General features: G+C 39.3%; 1 protein-coding gene across 17 annotated transcripts in view; it reads left to right on the top strand.

Annotated features, from left to right (window-relative positions):
- Positions 1–2,874: 2,874 nt before the first annotated feature.
- The window catches only part of eya1 (EYA transcriptional coactivator and phosphatase 1), a 69,339-nt gene continuing 49,666 nt past the window's right edge, over positions 2,875–22,547 (top strand). For 16 of the 17 annotated variants that reach the window (XM_049565378.1, XM_049565375.1, XM_049565374.1 and 13 more), the window contains exons 1-2: positions 2,966–3,458; positions 7,922–7,982. The gene's annotated coding sequence lies outside the window, so the exon portion shown is untranslated. The other variant, XM_049565358.1, reaches the window with a different exon arrangement.

The raw sequence follows: 22,547 nt of genomic DNA, 5'->3' as shown, positions 1-22,547 counted from the left end.
TGGCAGTGACCTGATCCAGCAGGAGGAAGCAACCAATCAGGAAAATATTAGATCAGCTCCGGGAAAAATTAATAAAATTCTCTCAAGTCTGCCTCACCTACTGTACTGAACCATGAGATTCATACTCAAGAGTAAAGGCGTGCACTTTATGTGCTTTCATCAGAGCGACTCCATTAAACCGCCCCCCCCCCCAGGTTCAAATGATCTATGGGCATCATGATACGCTTGTGGAAGGTGTTGTGTTCCTTACAGCCGATGTCCAGACAAGGGTGGTCTGTGCAACCGGATCCTTTGACATCACGGAGAACATGAAAACATGAAACATAGTTATTGATCACAGAGTCCGCACTAATCAAATAGCACCCTGGTTTGTTTGAAGTTATAAATGGTTACAGTGGGTGTTTACCGTTGCACTTCAGGACCCTCCAGCCGCACCCCTCTTCAACATACACAGACAGAAGTGTTATTTGTATTGTTAAATTTACATTAAGTCCATTTTAATTGCATCAAGCCACTAAACAGATCTTACAATAATGGGCCTGACAGAGAAAATTGCAATCATCTGTGAAGAGCCTGCGGCGGTGTAATGGACAAACCTGATTAATTTAATCTTGTTGCACTCCATTATGGCTGCACTTTATCATTTCAACAGATGGAGCACCAAGAAATTAAAAAATGCTCTCAAGGATATGTGGCACTTTCCATCCACTCGAAGCCCTTTATCTGAAGGTGTGTGGGCTGCTGTGCTGAAATGAAGGCCTCGACTGGAACCTTTGGATGAGTGCATTTTCCACCCCAAATGAGATTATGTGAACAGTCAATTGATGCAACAAATCATCAGAATTGTCTCGTGATGTATTGCTGAAGGCTGTTAAGGGCCGTTAAGGGCTGTCCATCCAATGGTGTAGTCCGATGAGTTGATATTATCAAAAGAGTGGCATGACAATTGCTTTAGGCTGCTATATAAAGGCTTATTAGGCCAGCAAGAATGCTGCATTCAGACATTTTCACTCAGAAACACTCTTCCTGATTTATCCTGTTGTGTGCACTGTAATTGCGAAACAATAAAGTACAAGTTTACACTTGTGTCACTGGAGCTTTAACCTCTTTAGACGTTCTCAAGACACACTGAAAGCAGATTAAGTTGTGCCAGACATCCCAATCTATACTACTATATCATGCCATATTATATAAATGCATACAATAATTAAAGCAGAGGTTCCCAACATGTGACCCCTGTGATCCCTAACCATAGGACGTGTGTCCAAGATGTAAGCAGTTCAGTCAATGATTAAATTTCCCCATATTTTTTGCATTTCTCAAGAAAAAGCAATGACATTAATATATTTTTCCCCCCATAATAATTTAGGTTTTCATGTTTTTTTTTACCTGGGTCCAGATTTAGTTTAGGATCCACTGAATTAAAACTTCTTTTTTAAATTTATTTTATTTTCGACACAACTTACAGGCATACATTCACCAATAACCGTTGTCAGTATCACGACACATGTAGATATCAGGGCAATGACAGACTGTTAAATGAACAAAACAGAGCATACAACAAAAAAGATTTCAACAAAAACTGTCTGACCTTCTCTTAATGACATCATACCTCATATAACACGCTCTACTGTTGTGACAAAGACAGTAAAAGTCATTCCTCAACCCTAACCTTCTTCGTCCCTATGGGTCTGTCTCTCAAATCTGCTATACATGTTTAAAGTTCTCAAACATGCACTATAGGGTACAAATAAAGACAAAATATAGATACAAGCTCAACAAAAATTCCTCTCTCCTGTATCATTACTGCAATAAAGCTATTACTAATGTCACAGAAAGGAACAACAGCTCCAACCTACAATATGTGGCTACATGACCGAACCAGTACACTACACTTAAAGGAAAGGATAAGATACGTCTTAAAGGGCAGACCTACTATATATCACAACCTGGCAACCTCTCATATCACACCTCCACTCCTTTACTATATTATTTTCTGACAATAAGTTTATGAGCGAGATGAGGAAAACAGATAGGGGGATAGAAGGGGTTAAAGAAGTCCTGCATCTAGACCTTTTTTTAATTATTATTTTTAATTTAACTACATTTAATACACCGATGTTCTGTCTTGTTTACATGTTTGTGTTCATATGCTTCTACATCTGTGAGCTTATCATTTCAAAATTCTGTAATATATAATGAGCACTGACACCACTGCATGATATATGTAATTTCATCTTTAACTCAATAAAAACACTTGGAATATAAACATAAATACAAATACCACCGTACCATTTATCTAGCTAAGTTGAGTACATCCTTCCTAACATCAAGCATTTTTCTTTTGTAATTGTCTTTTTATTTGTTTATAGAGGCAGTATTGAACATATGTCAACAAACTCCAGAGCCAATTGAACATGAAGACCTTAAGCAAAAAAAAGAATAAATTAATAAAATTAATAAGAAAAAAGTAAAAATGAATAATAATAATAAAATAATTATGATTATTTTACAAGATATAACGTAAATAAAAAATCATAAAATAAATCATAAAAATAATAAAATTATGTTGCAGAATTATTATAATTTTTAAGGCCTCTGCAAGTAATTTCTTTGTTTGTTTGTTTTATCTTTTTTTTTTTTTTCTTAAAAAAAATCCTTGCTAAATGTTTGGGTCATTTCTTCTTTTGTTGCTTATTGCCTTCTTCCCATGTTTTTAAAAGAAATCAAGCCAATTTGCTCATGTTTCAAAGAGTTAAAGATTTCTTACAAGCCATCAATAATATTCTCAGCAGATATTGATCACCATTTAACAATATTAATGGTTGTATGGGGGACCTATAGGTGGCGCTCTGGTTCATATCGAAGGAGAGGAAGAGATGACGTTAATTGTAAAGTATGGTTTACCATTACAAAGGCAGCTTTAATATCCAGGCATCGTCACAGTCTTGTAAGTGGGGTTTTAGTGACTAATTAATACATTTAAAAGTTGTATTATATTTTAAAACCTACTGAAACAAGTGACAATTTTATCCAGCTAACTTAAACAGTTGAGTTTTGAAATATTATCCAACTATAAGCTGTGTTATTGACAGGTAAAGCCAACCTGCTGGCGACACAGTGACCTGTAACACAGTCTGTGTGTGTGCGGGTAAAGTTTTCCTCGTGCCTGCTACATCTGATACCAGTGGGCAGCGCGCGCACAGACGCATGCGGATCTATCTTGTCAATTCACTGTAACCTTCCGACTCCGCTGCCCTTAAAAACTTTTTAGCTCTCATTTTGTACATTTAAAAGCTATTAATGCGTGGTTTTTCTCCTCCTTCCTCCCGTGTGAGCTTGTCACGGACACATTTTCCACGCAGCAGAGAAAGAAGCAGTGGCTGAAGACAGTAAAATTCATGGTTATGGACGGAGAGACTTGTTGAATGTGGTGGTGACAGCGGTGATACAGTGAGGTAGGTAGCACTGACACGACTGTATTTGCAGTTTGTCTGCTTTTTTTGTTGCTTTTCTGTTTCCCGTTTCTTGTCAATTGTTGTTGCCAATTTGTTGCCTTGTGTGGTGAATTGACAGCGTGGTATTGAGACACTTCCAATATGGGCGGGGACAGCAGCAGTGACTGTGAGGAGGGAGACAGCTAGCACCATGAATCATAGCTGTGGTATTAGCTGTGGCTCAAGCAGTGATAAGTAGAGCCTTCACAGGACAAACACCTTATTTGTAGCTCAATGTATTTATTTTAATTAATTATTTTTCAATGTATATCATTTTTATTAAGCTTATAAAGCCTAATTTTGGTGTATTTGAAGTGTTTACCTGTCCTGCAAAGCATTATGGTACTTTACTTTGGTGCATCCTGCAGCTACATCACCTTACACTAATTTACACTAGCTTGAAAAGGAATCAACACAGTTTCAAAGTTATAGCTACACTGCGTTATTTAATTTCTTGAAGCCTCTTCTTGCATTGTGCAGCATTTTGTAACACATGTCATCTGTCATTTTCCCCCAATAGCACATAATGTAAGACTAACATGCGTTCACTCCCAGAAATAGGACGATGCAGGTAGTTCAGGTTGCACACAGGACATTTATCAAAATATCATTTGCCTTAAGTTAACAGCAGTTGTACCTAGGTTTTACTCTCATTCATTCTGCCCCAGGCGGCAGTCATTTTTCTGTCTAATTATTTCCTTTTTTACCGTGCACCACACTTGACAGTGATGGATAGCAGGTTAAAAATGGACATTTTCTCCTCAGTTAGTGTATGTTGGATTGACTCAAGCACGCATGGTGTTCTTCCCTCAGACCGAAGGACCTTGGAAAGATTGTGTTCCCCTCTGCTTTTCCCATTCCAATATGATACAGTTTGTCTTCATTTTCCTCGGACTTGGACTCATTTTCGTGATATATGGCTGAAGCACATCATCAAGACAGAAGTGTAGGTTATGTCAAAGTTATGCCATCATGATTACAGTGTAGGTTGCAGACGCAGGCCTTCGACTACAGTGCTGCAGCGCTGTGTAAGCATCGGCTGTGTAAAGATGGTGGTTCCCTGATTGGATGTTTTTCTTTGTCTTAGGACCAAGTTGTCAAATATCAGCAGTCTGTTAGAGTCTAAATGTCAATTCAGGAAGCTTTCATATATTTATGCACCTGGTTAAATGTTATGATGAGGTCACTGCTGAGGATTGGCTCGCTTGTGACCAGAGGTCATGCATTGGCTGCACAAACCATGTGGTGCTGTAATCACAAGGGTAGAAAAGTGGAGCAGATGATGTTTGCTTTGTCTGTCTGTCTCATCTGGTCCACATCTTTTTAGTTTAATCTCAAATATTTCTAATGTGTGAGGTTTGCAGACTTTTAATATCGGTAATCAGACTGCTTCTCATGATATTGTGTATTGTTACTTCTGCCAAGGAGGTCATGTTTTTAGTGCTGTTTGTGTGTTTGTTGGCAGGATTACAGAAAAACTACTGGCCAGATTTTCTTGAAACTTAGTGGAAGGGTGTTGCATGGGTTGAGGAAGAGCTCATTAAATTTTGGAGCGGATCTGAATCACGCAACTTATGCACAAATTATTTTTCACTTTCTTTAACAGTGCAAGGTATGGTATTTGGCCTTGGCGGAGATCTGCACTCTCTTCATGCCCCTGTAGTTTATATGCTTTAGCCTTTAGTATCTTTAGTACCCATCTTTCCCTCAGAAAATAGGCTGCAAGTAACAATTACTGTCAAAGTCGGTCAATTTGCAGATTAGTTTTTGGTTGATCGTTTTATAAAATGTCAGAAAATAATGAAAAATACCTGTCAGTTCACTAAAATCCAAGGTGGCATCTTCCCATTGTTTGTTTTAACTGACCAGCGCTTAAGGATATTCAGTTTATGATCACATTAGAAAAGGAAAGCAGCAAATCCTCATATTTGAAAGGCTAGAACTAGATAATCAGTCATCAATAGACGCTTGGTTCTTCTGTCTATAGACTAATCCTTTCAGCCATACTACCGACACTGCAACACTCCTTTCATATTGTGATTAGATCATCATCTGACAAGGCCACCATTTCACTTTCCTGTCTTTGGGTTGCCTTGCCGAAATATCATCCTTTTTATGAACATAGTCAAAATGCACAATACCATAAATGACACATCTATTGTGACTTACGGTCATTACATTTTAAAGCTTTTTCTTTTACTCCGGGTGATCTCACATCCTCTGACTGATATGTTTTATGGACGTCTTTATTGACACTGTGGAATATCTTGTTTTGTTTCGACCCAGTTTCTTTCCCCCGCATTCTGTATTTTCAGCCACTGACCTGAGCTGGAGCAGCTGTGACCTAATGATTGGACTTCAGTCCGTTTAAAAAAGAGCGGTAGCACAGCAGGAACACTGCAATGTATCATGTCTGCAGCAATGAGCAGAACAAGTTTTATTCACACATGTACCAGATTCCCTACTGTACTGTACATGTGCTTCACGTTTTCTTTAAGACTTTGACTTCAGAGGAAAGTTCTCCAGTCTGTTCTCCTCACTTTTGAAGTTACATGCTCCTCCAATTACTGGGGCCATGCAGTCTCCCCTATGGTGTCCTTGGACAGCTCTTTGAGTGCCTGAAAATGTTGCGGACCATTAATTCTGGATTGTCTTCATCTGTTTGCATAATTTTCCCTCCGTAACCATTTTCCTCCCCCATTTTCACAGTCTGTGCTCTCAGGTTTATTTTTTTTCTCTTTTATGATTGTTTGAGTCTTCATGAGATTTCGATTTTATATCATTTTTTTCAATACCACTGACAGTTGTTAAACTTTTACATCAGCCTGTTTTATGGTATACAGCCTGTCAGCTGTGTACATGTGTGTTTTACAACCTGTGTGCTGATGTTGACTATTGAAACTCCTCACCTGCCAGCGTAAAGCTTTACAGATGTATTCAGTATTTTTTATTTTCTTGTTGAAATTTACAAAAAATATAGAGATGATAAACACAGCAGTGCAGTCAGTAAACAGCAAATCAATTTTAAGTGAAACACAATGGGCTGTTTTATTTAACCTTATGCATTTTCTAAGGTTTTTCAGTTAAGACTAATTTGCTGTCAGGCAGGAGGTTGTTTTTGCAACTCAGGCAGACTCCAGAAATTAATTTATCCAAATAACCAAGTCCTCCTGGGCCATGGAGGTTGGGACACTGAAATGGCCCTGGTAGGCAAAGCCGCCTTTTGATGTCTGGAATGTTTTGGCTGACTTAGAGCAGGCGACTGGAGTGGAGGGATCATTTTCACTGACCCATGGGATTTTTAACCATTTTCATATACTGAGAACAAAACAAAGTGAGGAAAAATGCCTGAGCTGATTTGCATCGACTTTGCTATCCAAAACCGAGCTGAAAAAATGAGGTGAAACTGATTCGGGGCATCTTTAGTTCTTTTAAAGACATATAAGCATATGTGACAACATCATGCATGTTAGAGTGTACTCTTAAGAGTTTCCAAATTGCTGCTTTTAAGATTGGCTCTTTAAAAAGATCAGCCTCATAATAAAAATGCCCTTTATTAATGCACTCTGAGTGCTAATGATGTGGTCATTTGGACTGCGGGCAAAGCAAATACAAGGCCCATCCTAATAATACAAACACTCTGATTGTACACTTTCATTGTATAAAAGCCCTCATTAGGCGCACACACTGTTGGTGTATAATTTGTTATATCCATTATGAAAAAAAAAATCCCCGCACATTAATAAAATGAACTCCTATTTATATATTGGATTCTCTTAAAGACTTTAATTACAACAACTAAATGCTATGCTTTTATTAAACAAGCCCCGAGGAAAGGGAAGTGCAGGAAACCAGGCGGTCTTGAGTAACGGGGCACTTGAGTTTCCAGCGTAATAAATAATTCACAGGTCCTGTGTGATGAGCTGCTGAGGACAGAAATCCCTAATGACAGCTTTTTATAACCTATGACTCAGCTGGCCATTATGCTTCTGACATCCTTACACAGACCACATTCCCTCTGCATGCTCAGTGCTCACTCTTCTCTCACGTCTCCGCTTCACCCACCGCATCGACGAAAAGGAATTATATTACAATCTACTATATACAGTCACTTAATGACAGAAATTGGATGGAAGACATATTAACATATTTTTTTTGCATGTTAAATTTAATATCAATATTGTTCCTGAATGAAGTCTATCTATAATAACCTGTAAAAGGTGTTTTATGTTTGTATTTTCTTAGATCCTGCCCAAAAATCTGTATTTTTCCATAATTCATTTATCAATCAGTCTCTCTGTCTTCCTTCTAAAGTAGTTTTTCAAGCGTGAAAATGCAGAAAATGTTAAAATTGCTGTGCTTTTCCTCTCAAAATAGCTCAACTGTGGTTATTAATTTCCCTGCATTGTCATTTCCCACGTCAGGTCCATGCAGGAGGGATTGGGCTGACCTTAACGCCTGTTGCTACCGCTGTGTACGTGTGAGGTAAGAGACTGAATAATTGAGTTTCTCCAGTCTGCTTTAGGCCTGTGGCTGATCAAGTGTTACAGTGTTTGATTGGCATAATGGCACCATACCCCCCCAGGTAGGGTCAGTCCGAGCAACATCTGGGTCTATTATGCATTATGCAACTCCCAGTATGAAAGGCAAGGCCTCATATGGTATTGGTTGATATCATTATTGTTATCATTTCCAAACCCCAGCTCTCACTAAGAATAGGTGGTTAATTTTAGATGCAAAAAAAGATCCAATTACTCAGGCCTCTGCTTGTGGTTGTCCCCAGAGTTAGCGCAGGGAAATAAATCTGGTGGCCTTGATTAAGTACCTGACAATAGAGTTAGCACAGCACTAGTGGTTTATAGTAATACAGCGGACATGGGCAATTAGGCCCACCAAGTAATTTACAGTACTGCTTGCAGGTAGTGACCTGGTATGAGCTTGGGACCACCTCAGTAACAAATTAGATCGTATAGGCAGGCAGAGTAGCAGCTCTGTAGGACTTCCAAATAAAGCAAAGCAATCAAAGATTATAAAAAGCTTGACGCGTATTTCAAATTTGTTATGGTTTTGTTCCTGTGAAAGGAATAACATATGGCGCTGCGTTCTTCATATGTAATTTTCTGGGGAATGAATGATCACTTTTATACGTTGTTGATCTTTTTACGTCAGCGTGGAGCGCTCTCCTCTCGCTGCTACCTATTAATTATGAAATACTGTAGGTCTTGCCCATTTCGTTTTACTACGTCTTCCTGCTGAACTCGGTGTGAAAGGCTGCTGTTCTTAAATAGGTGTATAAACGTGAGAGTGGGGAAAGTTCCCCCCAGCGCCCACTCTCTCCAGCATTATGTCATCAGAGTCAAAAAGGCACGGCTGAAGAAAAATAGCTTGTTTCACACATGATAGACACCTTAACACATGGAGCAAATGGAGCGGGGTATGTGGCTACTTCTCTTAACCATAGCAGGACACATAGCAGCGGCCTTCATGCAGTAGGGTTTTTTTTTTTTTATCATCCATGAATGTAACAGTGATTCAAAAAATGCTGGGATGCTGTTTAAGATGTAAATAAAAACAAAATGCAGTGATTTGCAAACACTTTTTGACATATATTCAATTAAATACAACACAAAGACAACATATTTAATGTTCAAACTGATGCACTTCATTGTTTTTTGTACATATACACTCATTCTGAATTTGATGCCTGCGATTCGGTCCAAAATTTGGGACATCTGTGTGTTTTCGACTGTGTTACATCAACTCAGTAAGTGTTTGGAAACTGGGGACACTCATTGTTGAAGTATTGCAAGTGACATTTTTTTCTAAAGATTCACAAAATTCACAAAATCTTCAATATTGTAAGACTGTCTGTATCAAAGAATGGGCCAAAACCCCATCTGAACACTGTGAGAGATTAGTTTCTTCAAACAGGAAGTGTCTTGAAGTATCTCCAAGTATTAAATAAATTCCAGTTAGCATGTTTGACACGCTTTTTCTGTGCTATTCCACTGTATTGCACCTAATTTATATGGGTCTAAAATGTTAGAATTTCTTTTTCTGTGTAGTTTTATTGAGTTGATACCAATGTCCGATATAAATTTCACATAAATAGCTGCATTGGAAATATATTTCATGAAAAAAATGAATGTATTGAATCCCTATTTCCCTCACTGTATGTCAAGAAGGATTTGCAAATAATTGCATTCTGTTTTAATTTATTTTTTAGAGAGATTTGTCTAAAATGAGATATGTGAATTTTCTTGGTTATTAAAGGATAATAACCTCCATTGTAACAGTCCACATGCTAGATTATCCTCTTTTTATATAGAATTTTACACACATAAAACCCCTAAGTGCATTTCAGTACCATCAATACTTTTATATAGACTATATTTCCATCACTGAACTGCACTGTGTGTAACAGTGAAGAAAAACAGTGCCCTCTTCTGCCTGTCTCTCTGCCTGTCTCTGTCGCTGTCGTGTCGCCCACAGATTGAAACATTACTTCAGGTTTCTCTGTAGTTTACAGTGTGGAGACTGGCTCTCTGTCTCTGTGGCTTATCAGCCTCTTGTACAGGTCAGCCGCTGGGCTGAGCGGCGCGACCTCTGGAATAACTCTGACCACCATTATCCCCACTGTCAGCACATTGGCTTTAGTGCGAGCTGATTTCATCAAGGCCACCACAGCATGGTGGTCGCCTTGCTCCCCCATGACGGACCACTGCTGGGCTGGTTTCAGGAGCATGTCCTGTGCAGCTTCTTATTTTTGTTTGTGGTCATACACTTAATTTAAAAAATTTTAATCACATGAAAGTTTAATGAACTGATACCAGTAGTCTATTGTTATTCATGTCTTCTGTTTACTCTTATATTACGAGTCAGAGCGAGCCCTGCCACACAGCCGTGGAGGCTATTTTTACATGTGTCATTCATTCATGACAAACACCCTGCAAATAGGGAGAAAGGCTAATTGGCATAAACTCCAATGATGTAAGCAGCACCACACCACTAACAGCTGTGTGTGGTCCAGCAATGCTTGCACAGCTATTTTGGAGCTCCAGTCCAAAAGAAATACACCGTATACTCGCGCTACACCTGCAATGCAGCTCGGTCTTGAGGACAGACGGTGTAAGCAGCAGAACATTTTGTTTTTTCCCTTGACAGAGAAAGGATTAGTTTTGTTGAGCTCAGCTATTATTTCCGTGACCCTCTGTCGAAACTAATGCACGGGCAATTATTAATAAATGAAGCCTGTCTTTCTGTAGATGATTGCATTTTCTATTTTTGATAGATCGTGTAAGTGAGCATTGATTGGGAGAATTATCACAGGTCATTTTGTTCAGATGCTTTAAATAATACAAGAAAGAAAATGCTCAATTAAGCTCCTAATTATGAGTGATGTTTCCATTCACCCAATAAGGAAATGTTCTCTGGGTTATTTCCACAGACGTAAGTGTGAACTCCTTGCCGGACTACTGGAACAATATTTAGCGTTTCTGCTACTGATGTTTAATCTCTCATTAGCCTTTAGGTGACACGAAACAGCATCAGCCTCAATCTTGCGTTTGCCCATCAAAGGCAGGTTGAGTGACAGGCACAGAACAGCACATCCCTTATGTAAACCCTTCCTCTACTGCCACGAAATTAGAGTGGCTGTTGCTACACGCCGCCGCCTCCTGCTTCTACACAAATGAGAAAGTAAGCACTCCGGTTCAGAAGTTCACATTTTGGATGCGTGCCGGATATACTTAAGGCTGGTGACGTTTTTTTTTTCTCCAGAGGAACAGGTGGTCAGAGTGACATAATTCTGGCTCAGTGTTAAGATCCTTAGAAATTAGGCCCTGCTGCTCTGCCAGACATGTTATTACTCTGTCAATATGTATGAGCGAGAGTTTATCTGACTAATGTAAACTGATAAAAATGAAGAGAACACTTCTTAAGACCTGCCTCTATATAATTCAGCAAACAAACAAATCACACACATATGCACCCATCTTTGACAGGTCTCAAGGCCTGGCTGAGAAAGCTATTTATTCTCATACACTGTTAACTACTGGCACGTATGTGTTCGAGCGGAATGCCATTCAGAATGCAGAAAATATATTTAGTTCTCGCCAACAGACAGCAAAAGGCACCAGTGGGTCTAGCCCCTGTGTGAGAACAGTTATTTCTGTCGCAGTATGGACTTTCAATTACTGTAATCCGCTGCTCGACTCCTTTAAGAACATCAGGCCTGATTAACTATGTCGATGCATCAGGTGTTGACACCTACAGTACACATCATAAATTGACTTATTTTTGACATTTGATAAAAATATTTTGTATATATTCACTACAGAAGTTTGGGAATATGGTGCAAAATTTCTGCCTCCATCTATAGCTGTTTTTAACTACTGTGCATGGAAGCAAGGGAGACAGGAAATACAATATAGAATATCTGCTTGCCTTTGGTTTGATGAGCAATTGTTGCATGCAAGAGAATGTGCAGAAACAGTTTGGCAGATTTGAGTTATTATGAGTTTCTTTAAGCCCATTAATAGGTAGGTGCTTATGGACAGTGGAAATACCCCACAGCTGCAGTCTGGCTCTTGCTCCATATGTGATCCTCCTGTCAGACCCTCAGAAAACACTCAAACTTCACTACCATGCAGGCGCAGTCTCAACTCCAGCCGACTCCTGCAGACATGTGTCCAACAAACATTCTGGGTGCAGAGTGAATCCACCAATAATCTGCTTTCATTCACAATTAATACAAAACACAGCCGACAGGCAATTAGCGTGTAGCTGTGTAGCGATGCATGGTGCAAAGAGTGCATTTCTTTAAGCTATTGGCATTTAAAGTTGCTAAACATTCTGCATGGTTGTATTTTGGGAAGCCCTGTGAGGTCTGTGCTTATATTTGGTGGAGGTTTTACCCAAAGCTGGGCAAATCTCATGGCAAAGCCGTGTGATTCAACAGGGATGAACAGAGAACAATGCCCAGATAAGTGAATTACCTACCTGGTAGGAACACACAAGGGCTGTGTCCTGAAGCTAGGCAACTGGCAGGCCTTCTGTTTGTGTTAGGAAACAGTTGAGCAGCTCCTGCAAACACAACTTATCCTGTTTAATTGGTGCGTAATTCCTGCAAAGTTGTCATATATGTCTGTTTTTCTTGACTTGTGCAAACAGTGGAGGGTGGTGTGAATGGTCGTGGAGTGGTTAAGTGGACGCCTCTAGAATGGCCAATAATTGGTGGTAGGAATTGTGTAAACACTTCTGAGGCTTGAGTTGACAAAATTGCATCATTTATCTTGGAGGAATCTGATTAACAGAGTTAGACTGACGTATAAAGTACACGTGTTTCCATCTACTGAATTGTATTGTTTAATGTTAATATATTTCTGACGACTCAGGATGTTTGAATTATAAGATCATACCTATTCAACAACTAATTCCTGGTTAGTCACTAAGTATTTAATGATTAGATGAGGCATTAACTTAATTAAGTAATTGTGGAAATTATATGTTAATGCATTTACTAATACTAAACAGAAGGCCCTGTGTTTTTAATCTGTTCTTTTATGTGAAACTCTTAATGCTGCTTTCTTGGCCAGGACTTCCTTGTGAAAGAGATTTTGAATCAGTTTGTGACAATTCTTAGTTAAATAAAAGTTGAATTAAATAAAATTGAAAAAAGCTTGAAATAAAAATTATATGCACTTATTTTATTCAGACTTTTATTCATTTAATTAACTGTCTTTAATAAGGTTGGGAGTCACCAGAGGGTCCACGATACGATACGATACGATACAATAAGATATTATCACGATACGTCAGTCACAATACAATATTATTGCAAATTCTAAATATGTTACGATATGCTGAGTATTGCGATAAAATATATCGCGATATATTGCAAATTATTTATTACCGTTTTTCAACTGTAACATCTGTTTTATATAATAAGATAAAGTTTTCATTTGTTTCATCTCACTTCAGCCATTTTTTTGCAGCAAAATGTACCCAGTGGACTCGAAAAACACAATTTATTAGATTACTATAGTAGGATACCTAATGTTTAATTTGTATTTGTAATAATAATAATTTTATTATTTTAAAAAATTGATACTTGCCACAGAAAAATATCGCAATCCTATGCTGTATCGGTTTTTCCCCCCCAACCCCTAGTATTTGATACCTCTCACTGACACACTGTTTTGTGTGCTGCCACCTCCACAAATGGAAAGCTATTTTTAGAGAAATGTACAGTGACTTGGCTAAAACATATTGAGCATAATTGGATTTTAAATTAAGTGCAAATATGGATTACAACAACCATAACATTTTAACATATTTAGTATTTGTTTCCCAGAACATCTGTGCCCTCAGATTTGGAACAAAATCCATCTGGTTTGACTAAAATCATGTAAAATAGATTTGTTAGTCATATCTCTGATCTGCTGCCTTGACTGAACAATACCTTTACCTCCTCTCTCTGTGTTCAAACTTTTTAAATGTCCTGGAGGAGTTCTTGTTCGAGTCCCAAACCTACTGAGATCTCTAATGAAGGCTTTACCTTCCAGGCAAGCATATTTCTCCGAATGACAGTAATTTACATATGATGTATTTAGAGAAGAAGAGGGCAGGCTAATTCTATTTAGAGATTTTCCTTTGTTTTAGGAGTCATTAGCAGCTAGCTCAAATCTAATTTTTACAATTTCATCAGGCCATCTTGGAAAGCCTCTGTGAGCTCATCAGAGAGGAGCATTTATTGCTAAGTGTTCTCTATTGCATTAGCACACAATAAAGCGGCCAGGGACTGCTACAGACGTTTATGTGGAATCCAGTTAACACTCCGCCAATTCGTTTTTTATTGGGACACAATCAATTTTTATTCATTTTAAAGGCAGAATGCTTTCTTTCATTGTGTGCCTACCCCAGCTTATTATGCCCTAAACTAATTACTCAGTTGTTTTCACAAAATGCTAATGTTTATGTTAAAGATTTCCTCTTTGAAATGGAGGCCTGATGTGCATATACATAATGAGAGATTCTAACGTGAGTCTGTCACATATGGTCTTTATTGTCACATGCTTCCCACAATGTTTTTTAAGTATAATAATTGCATTCATTTAATTTGTAGTCTGGCAATAACAATAAAGTCAGAGTAACAACACATTATGTGGCATGTTGAAGCTTTTGAGAGTTTTATTAACTAGATAATAATCGATGATAGACTGTCATCGATCATTGGTATATACGTCTTATTTATTATTGTATTAAAAACTTTATGCTGCTATTTATTTTGATGCTTGTGTGGATGGCTGAGAACTCGATCCATGTGTGGTGGAAAGGTAGCTGAAGACGTCTCGATGTGTGCATCTTCACTGCTGTGTGATAATTAGAGTGCTTAAGTGCTCCTGGAGACAAGACAAACCCAGATACCCTCTTCCTCTTCAGCCCCTCCTCTCATTCACTAAGAAGGCCTTTAATGGCTCCCATTTGACTCTGATATCATTTATTGTTTGGTATCAGATGTACACCTTGTACCCTTCACCATTTGCACTGAAGCACGTTTGACCTGAACTGTAATGCAGGCAACAGACGTCAAGTCTTACTCTTTTCCCTTCATCCTCCAACCCGCAGCCCTCCGCTGCTTTCCCATCAGTAAATTGCACAGGCATCCTCTGCTTGGTATTGCGTTTCAATATGCACAAACAAAGAATATTCATAGCTGCATCCTCAAATGACAGTCAGTGACATTGCTCGGCGTACAGTAAATGTGTGTGTATGGGCTTTCTGTACGTGCGTGCTGATATTTTTCTATTCCAGTTTTGGGATTTGCCGTGCAGTGGGCTCTGGAATGCTTTCAACACATTGATGAGATGACAAGTTATCATTGATCTGTCCTTACTTAGTGGGATCCATTAAATAATGTATGGGCTCCTGTGCATTACCAGTGCACTCTGCTGTCCTCTACCCATTAGAGGAGTAGGGCATGGGGCCCTTGTGGCTCCAGGCCCTCAGAGGTCCTTGGGCTTTCATTTAATTAAATTATCCTATAATGAAAACTCCCATAATGAGATTAATTTTAATTATTTATCAGCGGCCGATTTGAGGGAGAGGCGGCATTAATAATGCATGAAAGGGCTAAACATTTTTCAATTCATCACCTTTTCCTTTTGTTAAAGGTGCAATTTATTAAGTGCTCCACAGCTGCTAGAGGTGATGGAGATATGGACGACCAGGCCCAGAGGTCAGTCAGAGGGGCAGCTGAAGTGCTTACTGTCGGTTGATAATGTGAATTATTTCATTAAATTAGCATCACCATAAAACGTGTGGTATAATGCATTCCCTGGTGTGTACAGTCATGATTTAGTTTTCTTAGAAGACTTGTCCGCTGTGTGAAAAAAGAGCATGTCACAGTTTTGGCATTCTTCAATAATTTTGTCCTCAGTTTTTTAAAGATTCATAGATATTATATTAATACCTAAAGGCAGAGAAGTAATCAAAATTCAGCCTGTAATTCTCCACTACTGTTTGTACACCTCCATCAGGTTGGCACGCTGATTCCCCTCGTGTGAGCAGATTAGAAGACTTTGGTGGCTGGCCAGCAGAATAGGGGAAGATTGTCGACTGTCACACAGTGTGAAACTGTAATTAGCTGGCGTGCAAGTGTGCTTATTTGAGTTCCCGGGCAAGAGAGATAGCAGTACAGTCGAGATATGTAAGCCGATACATTGTTGAAAACAATTACCTTTTGTGATTTAAATGAGGATATTTCACATCTTCCAAACTTTTGTATCATCTGACAGAAACATATAGGCAGGCAGAGAAGTGGCCCAGGGCAGGAGGCAAGAATGTCATTGGGACGGTGAGCCGAGTGCATTTATCAGGCCTTCATCAATAGTTGATTAATAATTCAGGCAGAGTCTGGGGCTTCTTTAGGGCAGGGTTTCAGCTAGCTTGTAATTTTGTAAATTGCATAGTCATCATGCAATGGATGGGCCAGGCTGCCACTGAGAGTCACAACTGTGAATGTTGGTTGGGATTTTAGTAACAGTTACAGGAAGAGTTTAATTCAGATGTGGTGGAGTTGTAGTCAGGTATCCACAACAAATGCAGTGTGGAAACAAAAGAGGCTTGGAGAGAAACAATATAATGACAGTTGGAAGCTTCTTGATTTCTGAAAAACAAAATATCAAAGCTAGAGTTAGTTGGATACCGATACAAATATTGGAAATGTCTCTGATACTGCCTAAACTGCTGGGTCAGGTCTATGCACTGATCAGACATTGCGTAATTTATTAATAAACTTAAAAGTAGTTTCACACCCAGATAAAGTCAAAGTTTTCCCGGTATTCAATTCTTCCTTGCTGCTCTAGGCAAGTTGTGCTATGGAACCACACACAGCTACTGTTTTAGAGCCGTGAAGAAGAAGTGTGTCGCAAACCAAGCCGCCCATCCAGCCTAAGCGTCAAGGAAGTTTATTTTTAAGATGTTTTAAACCAGTGGTTCCCAACTGGTCCACACAACTTAAAGGCGCTGTATGTAAGAATGTGGCCAAAATGGTTACTGCACTCAAATTCAAAATACTGCCACGAGTCGTGTCCGCCCCCCCCCTCCCCTACAGATTCGAGGATGCTGCTCTGTGCTGAATTGCTGCGTTGTGCTCCGGCGTCCGGTGATCTAACACCGGCAAAAAAGTCCTGCGTTTCTGTTGCGGTGGGCTCTGGATTGCTGTAGCTGAGACAGAGCCAAGACACAGCACAGCCGCAGCAGGTGCCGTGCCGTGCCGGAGCGCAGACGCAACCAACACGCATCTGGTGGAAATTGGGGGTGATTTGTTTGTCCACGGGCGGCTGCCGTGGCAGGGCTGCATCGCCGCGTCCTTGATCTTCGGTTTTTCAGCCGACCGTTCTAGCAAGTCTGGCTTCTCTGCTGCTAACGCTGCTGCCGGAATACAGCGGAGGAGGAGCCGGCTGCTTGCCATGCTGCTAACGTTTCTTTCTCAAAAAAATCAGTCGGGTCGATGACCCACCTGCACATGTGCTACAATGTACGATTGAAAATGAGTAACAGTTGAAAGTATTCAAAATGTCCATCCCCGTCTAGCTATGATGCTAGTTAGCCAACTTTGGCTAAAGCTTACCTGTCGAGGAGAAGAGTAGCCACTTCGACATCCGATTTCAAATTCTTCTCCACTTTCAACTGTCTCCACCATTCAAAAGCTTCTCCTATATAGACCCTCGTTTTGCCTCGAGTTTTGTCTTGGTGTTTTTGGGAATCATAACGAGGTCGTTTGGGTTTAGTCGCACCGTCTGCCATTGTAGCTCAGTCGTAACTGTAACCGATGCTGAGACTCTACTGACTGTGTGACTGGTAGACGGCGGTGGGTGGCGCAACAAGCCAAAACACAAATTCAAAACATAAACTTGATTTGCAAACTGCAAAAAAAATTTTTTAAATGCAAATATTCTGGCTATACTGAGATCAGTATGTTATATGAACATTATTCCTTAGTCTCTGTGACATATTAGGATGATTTTACGACTATTTGCTTTAGATTTCTTACATATAGCTCCTTTAATATATTCCGCATCATACTTGTGTTTTAGGGTTGTTGTGGAGCTAGTTTGCTGTCTCTGTTAAGTATCTGTCTGTTATTCACTCATGCTAAAGCAGGAAGCAGCACTTATAAATAAAAATCCTGTGCTGGACATTCACTTTACTTGAAAATAAAGTGTATTTTTTCCAACTTGAGACATTCGCGAGTCACTTGTGGGCGATTTAGAGTGGACCCACAACCCACGAGTTGGGCACTACTGTTTTAAACTACAGTAGCCTAGAGAGCTTTTCAAAGTTTTACAAATGGTTGCAAAACTATTCAACATTAGCAATCATTTCACATCCTTACAGGTGTAGTAGTGCACAGCTGTTATTTTTATTTTTTAACGCAGCAGTATTGGATCAGTAGTCCGTATCGGCTGATTTGTAAGTTCAAGTATCGGATCCGGTATCGGGAAGCAATGGTATTGGATGCATCTAATTAAAGCTTGTGATGCAGACAGATAATCTAAATCAGACACGGAGCAATAGATGAAGATAAATGGTTGTTTTGTTACATGCAGAAAGGCGACACGTTCTGAGCTCAGCACTCTGGACACAATTGTAGTCAAACAGATCTATTGCTTTCCACTTTAGCTTGGCTACAGAATTAACAATATTACCCAAGCCCAAATGAAAATCAATATTCAGATAGTGGCCTTTTGTTAAACCAGCAGTCCCGTCCTTTGACAGCTTTCCACCAGATACTTCCCCTGGCTCACAGAAAACAAACAGGCATTTCTTTCCATTGTGAGTTGTTCAAGGTGCCTTGGCCCAGGTGCAGCGTGAGCAGAACAGTCCGCGGCCAGTGAATGAGCAAACCCCTCAATTACCCCAAGCCAGCTCTCTGATAACTCCCATTCAACAAAATGGGCCCTCTAATTGCCCTGACCAGTATTACCTGTTCTGCGTCCAAAAGTGCACTATTCTTCCACATTGTTTCCTAGGCAACTGGAAGTTTTTGTGACCTATAAAAAGTTGCTACTCCTGTAACTGATCCGAGGCTAGGCGGTTGTTTGTTTCCATGGCAGGCTGCTGAGCTATTTATAGGTCTATCTAGCTGGTACGAGAAGGCACAGAAAGCGTTACCAACAGTTTTATTCATTCATTTAGAAGAGAGAAGTTAGTCTTGTAGTTTTTGATAGACAGAAATTCAACTAGAGAGTTGACTGGATGTTTTGAGAACAAAAAACACCTGGGGCCTCGGCAATTGAGTCACAAAGTCAAGAGGAAGAAGGCTTCACACTCTTCTCCCTTGTTTTCCCACTGTCTGCTTTTCCCCCTCAGTGCAGTAGCGGATCCTGGTAACAAAACGTAATGTTTATTTTGGAGTCAGAGGCAATGCCCCGGATGGCCGGAATTTCTTTGTTGTGGTTTCGTTTGTGTTTTCAGCAAAGACTTGCGGAGCTGCTGGTATTGATGATTCACGTGTTCATCATCAGAGGTCCTTGGCAGTTCATCACGTCTCCCCTCGCTGTGTGCGTCTTTAGCAAAAGGTTAATCAGAGGGAACCCTCCATATTAAAGTGATAATTTATCTCTGATTCACAGGGTTGAAAAGGCGTATTAATTATCAAAGGTGTCAAGTGCAGAGTTCAAGACAAGATGTCCCTTAAGGCATTTGGCAGCTGCATCAAACTTAACTCCGATTTCAAAATCTGTCCTATTCACTATCCTTATACACTCGGCATATTGTAATATCTCTGTTCCACAGTTGCCTTTAGTCTTATTGTTCCTAAAACATTTTCAAGGTTTAGTTCAAGACAGAGTAGTATTTGTTGAATAAAAGAAACTAAAAAGACAGAGTAAAACAGTATTGCTTTATGATAACCAAACGTGGATACAGTAGGAAACTTTGAGTCCACAGAGAAGACTTAAAGAGGCTAGACAATAGATGGAATGAGATGGACTTTTAAAAGAGGTGAGATATCAATAGGAATCCATTTAGTTTATGGACTAGATACATTAACTTAACTAACAATCAATCATTCTTGTCTTTAAAGCTTTTTAATGCACGTAAATCTAACCTGTCAATACATTTTCCAGTGTCAAGCTCACTCCTAACACCATTGTTGTGGTTATTCACCTACCTTAGTCCGTTTGTTACATCCCCCCTTGAAATGTGCCTTTTACTGTACAGTCTTCTTCATGAGCACTCTTAGATTCCAGAAATGCTGCTTTGCAACACATCCGATCTACAGTGGAAGAAGATGAAAAGTTTAAAGGTAAAACTCTTGTCAGGGGAGTAATTAATGGAGGGAATGCAATTGTTTTTACATTTCTGTAAATCACGGATACATTACATTTGTACATTTCATACGTATCATTCAGATTCAGATTCAGAATACTTTATTAATCCCCGGGGGGAAATTGTTTTTGTTCCAATGCTCCGTGCAAAATAGAAATAGAAATACAGCATGAATAGAAACAAGCGATAAAGATGAAGATATAAATAAAATACTAAAATAGACAATGAAATAAAGTAAAATAAAATATTAAAGTAGACATTAAAATAAAATAAAGTAAAATAAAATAATAGACATTAAAATAAAATAAAATAAAATAAAATAAGATAAAATATTAAAGTAGACAATCTGAATATATACAATATACAATGAAATGGTTGTAGCGTTATAAATGAAATGAGAATGAGTAGTTATATTGTTTGTTTTGTTAAGCAGGAGCAACTGGAACAGGCTGCATACACAAAACCACGTCAACTACATCGTTGTTGAAACGTAAATATCTGCTATATAATAACGTACAAATGGTACATATCTGTGATTTGCAGAAATGTACAATGCCAACAGTCATTCTGGTGATTGGTTTGACTTGTCAGTGTCCTGCCTGGTGGAGGTCATGTGATGTTTTTGTCTCTCACAGTTTGCTTTTATTGTTGATAATCTCTTTTTTTTAACTAAAACAATAATTACATTTTGGCGAAATTGTTTAAGATCACCAAGAAAACCATGTATTAGCCTGTTATTATAAAACTATTGTGTTATCTGTTGGGACAGTGAGGTCACTAGTTGGCAAGATTTCATTGGTGGCTTTGTGGCAGAAAAAAAAGGTGAAACTCTTTTAGGAGCTGCGCCTTGTCAAAATAAATCAAAACCTGTATGAGTGGACCATGTGGGAATTTAATTTGAAAGGACAGACACAGGAAGTGGCCACGGGCTAGTTAATAACATGTCGGGCAGGAAATCGGAAAGTGTGGGATCATTTTGAGAAGGTGAAGGAGGAACCCAAGGTGATATGTAAACTCATCTTCATTGGTCGACTACAAACATGACGTATCATCTGAAACATGGAAGTAGCTACATGCCCATTAGCCCACAGCGTCATTAACAGGCGGCTCGCTCAGTGTGTGACGTGCACTTGTAGATAAAATATAGGCCTATATTAATGAAGGTTCATTAGTACGGTTTTGTATTTCTCTGTAATGTAGCAAAGTGTTAACAATGTTACTGATACTATTCTTTCTCACACCTTGACCTCAAACCATTGTGTTGCCCTGCCCAAAATATATAATTATATAATTAAATAATATCGTAAACATGCGGTTGACTAGTCCACTACTGGCCCTAAATGACGACTATTGGTCGACTAGGAAAATTCTTAGTTGGGGGCAGGCCTGTTATCTCTAGCAGAAAGTCTTGTACTGAAACAGTGAAATACTGTACACCATTATGTGGGTGACTGATACAAAAAGACTGTAAAAAATGAGACTGTTTTTCCTCAAATCACTTGTAAGCAGCTCAATGAGATACAACATATTTTCACGCAAGTACAAAGGGAGAGTGTGCTGCAAGGAGTGCATTGCAAATTCCATTTCCTCATAGAGGAAGTCACCTTTTAGCAGGGCCACTGCTGTTCCAAACACATCAAGAGGAAACAAACATGGAAAGTTGGCATATCATTCAGTCCGGTCGGCTCTATTGATGTCTTTCACAATGATATGTTTGTCCAAATGAACTCCATTAAGAGGCGGCAAAGTCTCAAGAAAGTGGATGAGTATTACAGTAAGACAGGATTCCTTTCCTTGTTTCCTTTCAATGAACTACTGTTATATTTGCTATTTCCTCCTGGTTTATAACCCACTGTTAGTGGTCTCCTCACTTAAATGATGCAGTCTTTGTTTTTTCATTTGTAAAGTAGCCTGGACAGCTCTTCCTGTTCATTAGTTATTGATAGTGTAGCAGTAGTGCTCTAGTAAAAACACTAAATGAAAGGCTGTCTCCCTTACTCACGATGACTGCAGCGACATGTACCAGACACACGCACAGAAGTCACCAAGAGGTACTTTGGGGTAAGGTATTAGCATATACGTCAGCACTCTCGTCGCATAGTCTTAAACTGCGATTACCCCATTGGTTATTTTGGAACTTCTTGTCATGCCTCAGGTCCCTCTGACATGATTGGAGGCACCCACTGGTTCAGCAAGCCGCTAATAGTTCACACT

Source organism: Epinephelus fuscoguttatus, linkage group LG21 (assembly GCF_011397635.1).
Source record: "Epinephelus fuscoguttatus linkage group LG21, E.fuscoguttatus.final_Chr_v1".
NCBI classification, from domain to species: domain Eukaryota; kingdom Metazoa; phylum Chordata; class Actinopteri; order Perciformes; family Serranidae; genus Epinephelus; species Epinephelus fuscoguttatus.
The sequence above is the reverse complement of the archived record's forward strand: the minus strand, read 5'-3'. Positions and strand labels throughout refer to the sequence as shown.